General features: G+C 44.1%; 1 protein-coding gene across 1 annotated transcript in view; it reads left to right on the top strand.

Annotated features, from left to right (window-relative positions):
• The first annotated feature begins 6,258 nt into the window (after nucleotides 1-6,258).
• Nucleotides 6,259-12,438, top strand: part of LOC137498548 (oocyte zinc finger protein XlCOF6.1-like) — a 66,469-nt gene continuing 60,289 nt past the window's right edge. The window contains exons 1-2 of the mRNA XM_068226243.1: nucleotides 6,259-6,311; nucleotides 11,464-11,714. The gene's annotated coding sequence lies outside the window, so the exon portion shown is untranslated. The remainder of the gene's footprint in view (nucleotides 6,312-11,463; nucleotides 11,715-12,438) is intronic.

Raw genomic sequence — 12,438 nt, 5'->3', positions numbered from 1 at the left:
GGGGGTGAGCCCGGATATCCACGAGAATGGCACCTAACAACCTAACTACAACTTCTGCTGGCAACCTAACTATTATTAGAACATCTACTTTGAACGACGTTATTGATTTTTGAGACGGTATGTGCTCGCTCCGCGACATAGTTATTTTGAACACTGTGTTATCGCTTCGATACAGTACTTAGCTGAAGTTATGTTATCGGATCTGCGTGAGATGAAACAAGCTTACGGCTTGTGTTATATTCAGTAAATCTTCTGGACGAAGAACTATGTTTAGTTCAAGTCCACGGAATTTGGTACAAGACTGTACCGTATAAATAGTATAGCTCAGTTGGATTGAGATTTCTACTAATATGGAAAAATTCATATCTCTGAATTTTCTCCTCATACGATCAACGCTGATCAGCTTTTACAAGTATAGGACCAATGTCTAATTTAAAGACTAGGCAATTAGGGAGTGCTAGTCCAGATAGCCCATACTAGATCAGATTGCCCATGGAGCAAATTCTACATCGAGAAGAAGAGAACGAGTAACCACGGAAACCCGATACTTAATGGTTAATTATTTAAAATCCTACCCCTGTGATTTAAGTATAACTCTCTATGCTAGTAAATATAAATTTTGGTTTAACCCTGGCGCCCAAACATCACATAGAGAAATGGGAAACCATGGAATGTTAATTGTTTCTATTTGCGTGGCAATTTGCGGGCAAGCCACATATAGTTTATTTGATATTTACGTGCCCCAAGGTAATAACTTTAATCTCCCCAAGTATCTTGATGAGGAGAGCGAACAGTTACAATATTATAACATTAGTTATGTACTATTTATCGATAGGACCACTAATAACATAAATATTTGAGAAATACATTTTAGGCCTTCCCCTAAACTACAATTTCACTCCGCGTGAATACAATTATTTATGGGCTAGATTGTAGCGACGTATTCCCTAACTTTGCATACCGATTTTTATTAAGACAGGACCACTAATAACATGAATAACAGAGAATTAAATTTTAGGTCTTCCCCTAGACTACCATTTCTCTCAGCGAGAATAAAATTATTTATGGCCTAGATTGTAGCGACTCATTCCCCGACTTTGCATACTGATTTTCATTAAATTCTCTTCAGCAGTTTTCTCGTGATGCGTGTACAGACAGACAGACAGACAGACAGACAGACAGACAGACAGACAGACAGACAGACAGACAGACAGACAGACAGACAGACAGACAGACAGACAGACAGACAGACAGACAGACAGACAGACAGACAGACAAAAATTACGGAAAATTAAAAAGTGCATTTCCTTGTTACTATGAACACGACCGATAAATATATACCATCCTTTTTAAATTCTGAGCAATGTACAGGCAAAACTCTTATTTTATATATGAATATTAATGTCAGTAATATAGCCCTATGTGTTCTACATTTTCCTCATTATTTTATAATGAAAGATCCACCCCCCGGGCAACTTTAGTGGAGTGAACCTCTGAGATAAAATTGTCGGGAGGAGTACCCCCAACCCCCCCACGATTTCGCAGCCTGACGCGGGGCATTATACACTGACTGACAGAGCAAATGCAACACCAAGAAGGAGTGGTTCGAAAGGGATGAAAGTTGGGAAAAAAACAGAGACGGCACGGACGAATAATTGATGTTTATTTCAAACCGATATGCAGGTTACACAATGCGCACGGCATCGACTCAGTAGGATGTAGGACCACCGCGAGCGGCGATGCACGCAGAAACACGTCGAGGTACAGAGTCAATAAGAGTGCGGATGGTGTCCTGAGGGATGGTTCTCCATTCTCTGTCAACCATTTGCCACAGTTGGTCGTCCGTACGAGGCTGGGGCAGAGTTTGCAAACGGCGTCCAATGAGATCCCACACGTGTTCGATTGGTGAGAGATCCGGAGAGTACGCTGGCCACGGAAGCATCTGTACACCTCGTAGAGCCTGTTGGGAGATGCGAGCAGTGTGTGGGCGGGCATTATCCTTCTAAAACAGAGCATTGGGCAGCCCCTGAAGGTACGGGAGTGCCACCGGCCGCAGCACATGCTGCACGTAGCGGTGGGCATTTAACGTGCCTTGAATACGCACTAGAGATGACGTGGAATCATACGCAATAGCGCCCCAAACCATGATGCCGCGTTGTCTAGCGGTAGGGCGCTCCACAGTTACTGCCGGATTTGACCTTTCTCCACGCCGACGCCACACTCGTCTGCGGTGACAATCACTGACAGAACAGAAGCGTGACTCATCGGAGAACACGACGTTCCGCCATTCCCTCATCCAAGTCGCTCTAGCCCGGCACCATGCCAGGCGTGCACGTCTATGCTGTGAAGTCAATGGTAGTCTTCTGAGCGGACGCCGGGAGTGCAGGCCTCCTTCAACCAATCGACGGGAAATTGTTCTGGTCGATATTGGAACAGCCAGGGTGTCTTGCACATGCTGAAGAATGGCGGTTGACGTGGCGTGCGGGGCTGCCACCGCTTGGCGGCGGATGCGCCGATCCTCGCGTGCTGAAGTCACTCGGGCTGCGCCTGGACCCCTCGCACGTGCCACATGTCCCTGCGCCAACCATCTTCGCCACAGGCGCTGCACCGTGGACACATCCCTATGGGTATCGGCTGCGATTTGACGAAGCGACCAACCTGCCCTTCTCAGCCCGATCACCATACCCCTCGTAAAGTCGTCTGTCTGCTGGAAATGCCTCCGTTGACGGCGGCCTGGCATTCTTAACTATACACGTGTCCTGTGGCACACGACAACACGTTCTACAATGACTGTCGGCTGAGAAATCACGGTACGAAGTGGGCCATTCGCCAACGCCGTGTCCCATTTATCGTTCGCTATGTGCGCAGCACAGCGGCGCATTTCACATCATGAGCATACCTCAGTGACGTCGGTCTACCCTGCAATTGGCATAAAGTTCTGACCACTCCTTCTTGGTGTTGCATTTGCTCTGTCAGTCAGTGTATCACAACAGTCTATTGTCTCGCAACTGACCCCATACAATGACCTGCGACTTTGTCGCTCGGTGTGTACCGGAACTAGCCTTTACATTGTTACATTGTCACAGCTCACCAGTATCGGCGACTGGGGATTTAAAGTGCGGGGCCAAAAAATATACACCTAAAGGCGCGTCCAGACTTGTAACAGAACATCGTAACGTAACCGCGTCGCGCTCCTGTCTGGACGGTACTGCGTAACCTCGTCGCGCAACCTTAGCCCGCAACATGAACGATACGGAACGAGGTTCGCTGCGTTCCACTGCTTGTCGGTTTTCCCGCGTCACATCAAAGAGCTGCGCGCGCGGAAGTTACAGCAAGCTTGGACGTACACAGGACCTCGGCGCGTAACACACATTCGCCTCTGTCTGCTTGATCAGTAAAAATGTTGTGGACCGAGCAAAACACACTGCATTTTATTGAAATGTACAGAGCTAAGGAAATGTTATGGCTAACTAGCCATCCCACGCATTTCAACAAAATTTTAAGGAATGACCGCTTTCCCCATCCACTCCATTCTCCGGTTCACTCTACATATTCCCAATATGCCCATCATGCTGCACAACATAATGTTCATCAGCTGCCGAACCCATCACATTTTCAAGGTTACACCGTGTCAACACCCACTCCTTCAGCTTTCTTATCCTCACCGAATATTACTACTACACCCAATTCTTCTCACTCCAACTCCAATCTGTCCACTGAGTCAAATACAGTAAGCAATTCCCACGATGTGGATATGGATTTTCAGGACTTGATTCGACTTACAAAGTAGTGTTTCTGTGTTGAATAAGCAATTAAAATAGATAATGTTTAATGTATGAAACCTAGAATATTCCAGCAATAAATTCCTTACTTACGTTTATATTTTCTTTTAGCGCTTCAATCAGAGCTTGTCACATTCCGGTATGATAACACTAATCGTCTGTTTGGATATTTTGAAAAGATACTGCAGACTAGTGTTTGAATCACCGGTTGCTAGAAATCGTACTGTCACAGCCAGTCTATCTTGCACCGAGATAGCCTCTCTGAATGTGGTATCCTTCTTAGCAACTTTAGGCCCTATCAAATTGATGAGGTGGGATCTCTCGCTGAGTCTGAGGGAAAAGCCAACTCTGGAGGGTAAACGGATTAAGAAAGAAGAAAAGACATGTATTATTATTATTATTATTATTATTATTATTATGGAATTTCTAATATGTTTTCATGTAATAAGATACTACTTCCGTTTCATTGCTGTCATTTTTGTTCAATTAATATGAGTATAGCTATGCAGTATAACTTAACCTCTACAAATGATGTTAGGGCAGTAAATACATTGCAAAAATGATGTTGAAGATAACTACATTAATATAATTAACATAATTTTTGCAATGTATTTACTGCCATTACATCATTTGTAGAGGTTGAGTTATACTGCATAGCTATACTCACATTAATTGAATAAAAATGACAGCAATGAAACGGAAATACGTATCTTATTACATGAAAACATATTAGAAATTCCATAATAATAATAATAATAATAATAATAATAATAATAATAATAATAATAATAATAATAATAATAATAACCCGCTGCTAGTACAACAACTAGCTGCCTCTGTGGATCAGCGGTAGAGTGTCGGCCTCCGGATCCCAAGATAGCGGGTTCAAACCCGGCAGAGGTAGTCGGATTTTTGAAGGGCGGAAAAAAGTCCATTCGACACTCCATGTCGTACGATGTCGGCATGTAAAAGATCTCTGGTGACACATTTGGTGTTTACCAGACAAAATTAATTAAATCTCAGCCATAGACGCCCAAGAGAGTTTCAGTTTACTCGGCTTGCCATCTAGTGGCGGCCTAGAGTAAAACGGAACGTCGAAATTGACGAGCAGACAGCCAGATGGCGTCAAATTGAAATGTCTGCACACGGTAGCTGAGGCCATACGATTATTATTATTATTATTAGTCCAACAACTACAACAGCTGTTTGCCTTTCCTCTATGTTAAAACGAAATGCTATCAAACCATGCCAAATCTTTTCAAATCTTATCAAACCTTCAGCAATGTTGAACAGTCTTTGACAAGATTTGACAAATTTCTTGTGAAATGTTGAACTGACAGGAAAATGTAATGGTGTACAACACGCATAAGACAGTGGTATTTCCTAGCCCGGAAGTTCAGGCGTTGTTATAGATTAAATTTATGAATTAAATATAAGTCCGCACATTCCACCACACACTCCCCGAATTATTCAGATCACGAAATGAATTAATGTAATACGAAGACATGGAGGCGAAAAAAGGAGAAGTCTGCAGAGAATTACGACTTTCTTTCAAAGACGAAATGTGTATTTCGGTCAGTTCAGTCACTTCACCGTTGTAAAATCTTATATACTGTAATATTATAATATTGTAAAACTAAAGTACAGAAAACCGTCGTCAGGCCTGAAAATCGCTGAGCAGGGTCGGCTACAGTCAATCACTTGTTTATTTTCACTTGATGAAAAACGTGTTTAATAATTATTCTACTATGTTTTCACTACCCATATTACCGGGCGAGTTGGTCGTGCGGTTAGAGGCGTGTAGCTGTGAGCTTGCATCCGGAAGATAGTGAGTTCGAACCCCACTCTCGGCAGCCCTGAAGATAATTTTCCGTGGTTTCCCATTTTCACGCCAGACAAATGCTGGGGCTGTACCTTAATTAAGACCATGGCCGCTTCCTTCCCACTCCTAGGCTTTTCCTATACCATCCTCGCCATAAGACCTATCTGCAAAAAAAATCTACCCATATTGAAACATTTAAACCTCCGACTTGATTGCCTAAGCAATAATACTTTTGCGCGGAACTCGAAAACACAAAGCGTTGGAAACGGAAACGACGCCTTGGTCAGGTTTAGCAAGTAAAATGTTTACAATGCCCACTAACTCTCTGTCAGCCAGCAAATTTGAACCACCATGTGTAGTTCTACGTGAATATAGCTGAGTTTGCCACCATCGCCTATGTTTCCGTTTAGTTGCATAATGCAAATAAATATAGGCTGCTGCAGCTAAGTCCATCTTTCAAAGCTGCACTCTCAACTGGCGGAACGCTGGTAGGTTACGCGTTACGACCTGCGGCGCGGGGAAAAGTTGCGTAACATTGCCCCGTTTAACCTTGGCGCACGACTTGGTTACGTTACAGAGTTAGGCGCGCATGTCTGTACCCGCCTTAACAAGCGATACCCGGGTTTGTAGGATATAGTGGCCGGGGGGGGGGGGGGGGGGGATGGGAGGTTATATACATCAAAACTGAAGAAACAAGCTCCAAAATGGTAAGTTTTTGATGCTCTCTGAGCGAATTTCGACAGAGAGGTAAAGGTTGAGAGTTTACCAATTATAACATACATACATACATACATACATACATACATACATACATACATACATACATACATACATACATACATTATCATTATAGACTGTTATGCCTTTCAGCGTTCAGTCTGCAAGCCTCTGAGAATTTACTAAACGTCGCCACAATCCTCGATTTGCAACTAGTGTTGTGGCCTCATTTAGTTCTATACCTCTTATCTTTAAATCGTTAGAAACCGAGTCTAACCATCGTCGTCTTGGTCTCCCTCTACGTCTCTTACTCTCCATAACCGAGTCCATTATTCTCCTAGGTAACCTATACTCCTCCATTCGCCTCACATGACCCCATCACCGAAGCCGGTTTATGCGTACAGCTTCATCCATCGAGTTCAATCCTAAATTAGCCTTTATCTCCTCATTCCGAGTACCCTCCTGCCATTGTTCCCACCTGTTTGTACCAACAATCATTCTTGCTACTTTCATGTCTGTTACTTCTAACTTATGAATAAGATATCCTGAGTCCACCCAGCTTTCGCTTCCGTAAAGCAAAGTTGGTCTGAAAACAGACCGATGTAAAGATAGTTTCGTCTGGGAGCTGACTTCCTTCTTACAGAATACTACTGATCGCAGCTGCGAGCTCACTGCATTAGCTTTACTACACCTTGATTCAATCTCACTTACTATATTACCATCCTGGGAGAACACACAACCTAAATACTTGAAATTATCGACCTGTTCTAGCTTTGTATCACCAATCTGACATTCAATTCTGTTGAATTTCTTACCTACTGACATCAATTTAGTCTTCGAGAAGCTAATTTTCATACCATACTCATTGCACCTATTTTCAAGTTCCAAGATATTAGACTGCAGGCTTTCGGCACAGTCTGCCATTAAGACCAAGTCGTCAGCATAGGCCAAACTGCTTACTACATTTCCACCTAACTGAATCCCTCCCTGCCATTTTATACCTTTCAGCAGATGATCCATGTAAACCACGAACAGCAAAGGTGAAAGATTACAGCCTTGTCTAACCCCTGTAAGTACCCTGAACCAAGAACTCATTCTACATCAATTCTCACTGCAGCCCAATTGTCAACATAAATGCCTTTGATTGATTTTAATAATCTACCTTATTTCCATAGTCCCCCAGTATGGTGAACATCTTTTCCCTCGGTACCCTGTCATATGCTTTCTCTAGATCTACGAAACATAAACACAACTGCCTATTCCTCTCGTAGCATTTTTCAATTACCTGGCGCATACTGAAAATCTGATCCTGACAGCCTCTCTGTGGTCTGAAACCACACTGGTTTTCATCCAACTTCCTCTCAACGACTGATCGCACCCTCCCTTCCAAGATGCCAGTGAATACTTTGCCTGGTATACTAATCAATGAGATACCTCGATAGTTGTTGCAATCCTTCCTGTTCCCTTGCTTATAGATAGGTGCAATTACTGCTTTTGTTCAATCTGAAGGTACCTTACCAACACTCCACGCTAATTTTACTACTATTTGAAGCTATTTCATCCCTGCCTTTCCACTATACTTCACCATTTCAGGTCTAATTTCATCTATTCATGCTGCCTTATGACAATGGAGTTTATTTACTATCCTTCCTCAAGCATAATTTCACCAACATCATTTTCCTCCTTCCCATGAGCTTGGCTGTTTGCAACACCACCATGATGATTTCCTTTTAAGTGTGGTAATAATAGTTTTTAATTTTTTTGATTTTTAAGATTTTGATCCAATACTACACAATAAAACTTTCACCAAAGGAACGATATTACACATTTATTACAATTAAATAGTAGTAACTTACGGCGTGATAATGCAATTAAAATCATTTAGTATTGTCTACACACTAAAGAACTAACAGACGCTGAATAGACTGCCAGACTGACGAATGGGCGTGGCAAGTGGGTGAATCATACCGCAGTGCCCATGACCTTGGCAAAATAAATCTATATATACCGGTGTATCTATCCCTGGTATCCTTCCTCATCTTCATAGCACGTGCAAAGTCTCCAGTACTTACTGTGGCGCTATACAAATCAGTTAGCACGACGAATGACATTTTGTGCGTATTTCCGCTAATCATTTTGTTAATAATTAAAGAAAATAAAGGAAAAATTAGCTGATAAGACAACAGGGCTTGTAAAAATCGCGTTTAAAAAAAATTATTCCTAGTTTCAGCCGGCAAAAATGCGAAAAAAATGTAATATATTCTCCAAAAAGTGGGGGAGGGGGCGACTGCCTCCCCTCGCCCCCCAGCTAATCGCAGCAGCCGGCAAAAATGCGAAAAAAATGTAATATATTCTCCAAAAAGTGGGGGAGGGGGCGACTGCCTCCCCTCGCCCCCCAGCTAATCGCAGCTACTGCAGCTCTATTATATCCTCTTTGGCTCGAAGCTGCCGGCGAAAATGGGGTAAATTCGAAAGAAAACTCGATGCACTCCTACAGGGGACTGAGGACATACAAATAGTAAACCCAGCCCAAACGGATGAATCCCTAAAACACTCATAAATGCGATCCAGGCAGCCACAACTGCGAGCATCCCGGTACACAAACCCAGACAACACACTAACATCGAAATACCGGCCCACATTAAAGATCTAATACGCCCGCGCAACCAACACAAGCGCAAATGGGCCCGATACCACCGCGATGAAGACCGGATGCGTAAAAATGAACTCAGAATCGAAATCGAAACCGAACTAATGGAGTATAGGTCGCGGATCTGGAATAACAAACTGAGTACGTTTGACACTAATACCAGACCGGTGTGGAACTTCGCGAGATATTTCACACGAGAACCACACGTGATCCCAACAATCAAGGGACCTAATGGACCAGTATACGAAAACAATGATAAAGCCGAGGTGATAGCAGACTCACTGGAAGCGGCCTTCACGCCCAATGACGAACCGTCAGATCCCGCCTTCATTAGACAAACAGAGGTCCAGGTAGCGGAATTTCTAGCAAACGTACCCAAGCCTGAGGTTAAGAAGACTAATATCCACGAAATTAAGTGGATAATAGACTACCTTAACCCGAAGAAGTCACCCGGCCCAGACGAGATACAGAACATAATACTAAAAAAGCTAACACCGAAAGCCCTCGCATTACTCACTAAAATATACAATGCAATGTTTCAATTGCAGTACTATCCGGAACAGTGGAAAAAAGCGAGAATCCTTGTATTTGGCAAACCAGACAAAGGCAAGTCTAACCCTAATAATTACAGGCCCATCAGCCTCCTGGACGCCCTCAGCAAGGTATTCGAGAAAATACTGCTGAAAAGGCTAATAGCACATATTAAGGAAAGAGGAATCATTCGACATGAACAATTCGTTTTAAGAACGACCACTTCACCCCGCAACTGCTTACCCGGGTCTTAGAACAAGCGACCATCGGACTAAACAAGCGGAGGGACACAGGCACTGTATTCCTCGATATCCAGAAGGCATTCGATAAAGTCTGGCACGAAGGCCTATTAGCGAAATTAATAGACCTCGAATTCAACCCAGGGTACATTAATTAAATCATACCTGGAAGGCCGAGAGTTCCAAGTAGATGTCCACAACACACTGTCAAGCACGCGACCGATCAGGGCGGGCGTAGCCCAGGGGTCACTCACTAATAGGCCCAATCCTGTTCATCCTATTTACGAATGACATGTCGACAGCGGAACTCGCTACCACGCACCTCTACGCGGATGACACTGCTATCACAGTACAACACCCACAGCTAGCATGCACCCGAAAGAGACTACAAGTAGCACTGCGAACCCTCGAGCCCTGGCTAACCAAATGGCGTATCAAGGTCAACGTTGACAAATGCCAAGCTGTGATGTTCACTAGGAAGAACAGATGCACACACAGGCCAGCCAATATAAAACCACTCAAACTATTTAATCAGATATAGCATGGCACGACAAGGTCAAATATCTAGGAGTAGTCCTAGATAGACAACTAACCACGCTACATCACATTAAAGAAATCCAGCGGAAAACACACGCACGACTGTCACAGCTCTATCCTATACTGAATAAAAGATCCAGTATTAACAAGAGAGTAGCAATCAACATGTACAAGGCCCTAATTAGACCAATAATAACGTACGCAGCCCCCGCCTGGGGCTACACTGCTATGACGAATCTGGATAAGCTGGAACTAATACAAAACAAATGCATTTGAGCAGCGGCTAGACTCCCGTATGACACACCAATACGCCACCTACGCGCAATTGCGAAAGTCAACTCGATAAGGCAACATATACGAAAACAAACACTCCGAATGTACACGAAGTCATGGGGTAGTTTTTTTTGTTAGGGGCTTTACGTCGCACCGACACAGATAGGTCTTATGGCGACGATGGGATAGGAAAGGCTTAGGAGTTGGAAGGAAGCGGCCGTGGCCTTAATGAAGGTACAGCCCCAGCATTTGCCTGGTGTGAAAATGGGAAACCACGGAAAACCATTTTCAGGGCTGCCGATAGTGGGGTTCGAACCTACTATCTCCCGGATGCAAGCTCACAGCCGCGCGCCTCTACGCGCACGGCCAACTCGCCCGGTTCATGGGGTAGTAAGGTCAACCCACTAGTCAGTGGAATAGGACGCTATGACGTCGACCTATACACCAAATACCCCACACCGAAACACATTCTGTTCAGCCACGGGGTTAGGAGGCCGAGGGCCCAAAACCGCCCCCCCCCCTCTTAAGCTGACACCAACTCACTACACCGCATTACGCACACACACTACAACACCTGTATATATGTACATGCCTGTTTACTACCTATATCCTTGTCCTAGATTATGTTATTACTATGTTGCAGATTTAGCCACCACAGGGAATCAAGTGGGGGAGGATTGAGAGAAGAAACACAACATGACGAAGGCAACACAGCCATAATAAGAGACGATCCAATCCAACCCCGCCCCCCGCCAGTGACAAAGAAGTGGACGAAAAACCCACCCCTGCTAATACCATTTAACTAGTTTTACAGGACACGAGAGCGGAAAAGCGGCCCGCACTCTACAGAAGAAAAGTATTAATGTATATATGATAGGATAAGTGTATATATGTGTATATATGTGTATATAGTTACAGAGACAAGTATGTGCCACCAACACCGAAAAGAAGGGACGTCATCAGGTGAGAAAGAAGATGCCCGTTACAATAAGTAAGGCTTGGCACTACTCCCCTTCTCCTTAAAAGGAGACTTGGCACCAGGGAATGCTGGCTGCTGGACCAAGGGACTAACCTGTGGCCCAAGGTCAGGATGCCAGCGGACCCGAGCCGCACCAGGCAGTGACAAGAAGGAATGATTCCTCATAATAATTGACAAAAGCTAGGTAAATGGTTATGATTACATGACACATACTCCTAACTAACACAACCTCTGGACTTTTCCAGCCCACATCTTTGCATGTGCTATCAAAAGATGTCTTGTTTTACATGTAGGCTCTTTCTATTTTCTGCCTATGCGGCTTTTCCCTGACCCTTCAATACCATACCTTAACACCATACTACCAATACAAAATCGCCTAGTACCGAGCTCGATAGCTGCAGTCGGTTAAGAGCGGTCAGTATCCAGTATTCGGGAGATAGTACTATAGGTTCGAACCCCACTGTCGGCAGCCCTGAAAATGGTTTTCCGTGGTTTCCCAATTTTCACACCAGGCAAATGCTGGGGCTGTACCTTAATTAAGGCCACGGCCGCTTCCTTCCTACTCCTAGCCCTTTCCTGGTCCATCGTCGCCGTAAGACCTATCTGTGTCGGTGCGACGTAAAACAACTAGCAAAAAAAAAAAAAAAAAAAAAAAATCGCCTAGTAACGTGTTTAACATGGAAACAGGCAGATACTCCTTGTATCACTTCCCACTCTCCCTGCTATCTCTTTCTACTTAGAAGTAATAGCATGTCGGAGGCAATGTAGATTGTGTCGATTGCCACGCCGGGGGAGCGGGCTACGGGAGCCCCCGTAAAAAAAAAAAAAAAAAAAAAAAAAAAAAAAGCTGCCGGCGAGAAAGATGTGGGACGGGGGCCAGAACCGGTCAGTCCTGAGCGGACACGGGG

This window comes from Anabrus simplex, chromosome 1 (assembly GCF_040414725.1).
Source record: "Anabrus simplex isolate iqAnaSimp1 chromosome 1, ASM4041472v1, whole genome shotgun sequence".
Lineage (NCBI taxonomy): Eukaryota > Metazoa > Arthropoda > Insecta > Orthoptera > Tettigoniidae > Anabrus > Anabrus simplex.
Note: the sequence above shows the minus strand (reverse complement) of the source record. Positions and strands in the feature narration are given on the sequence as shown.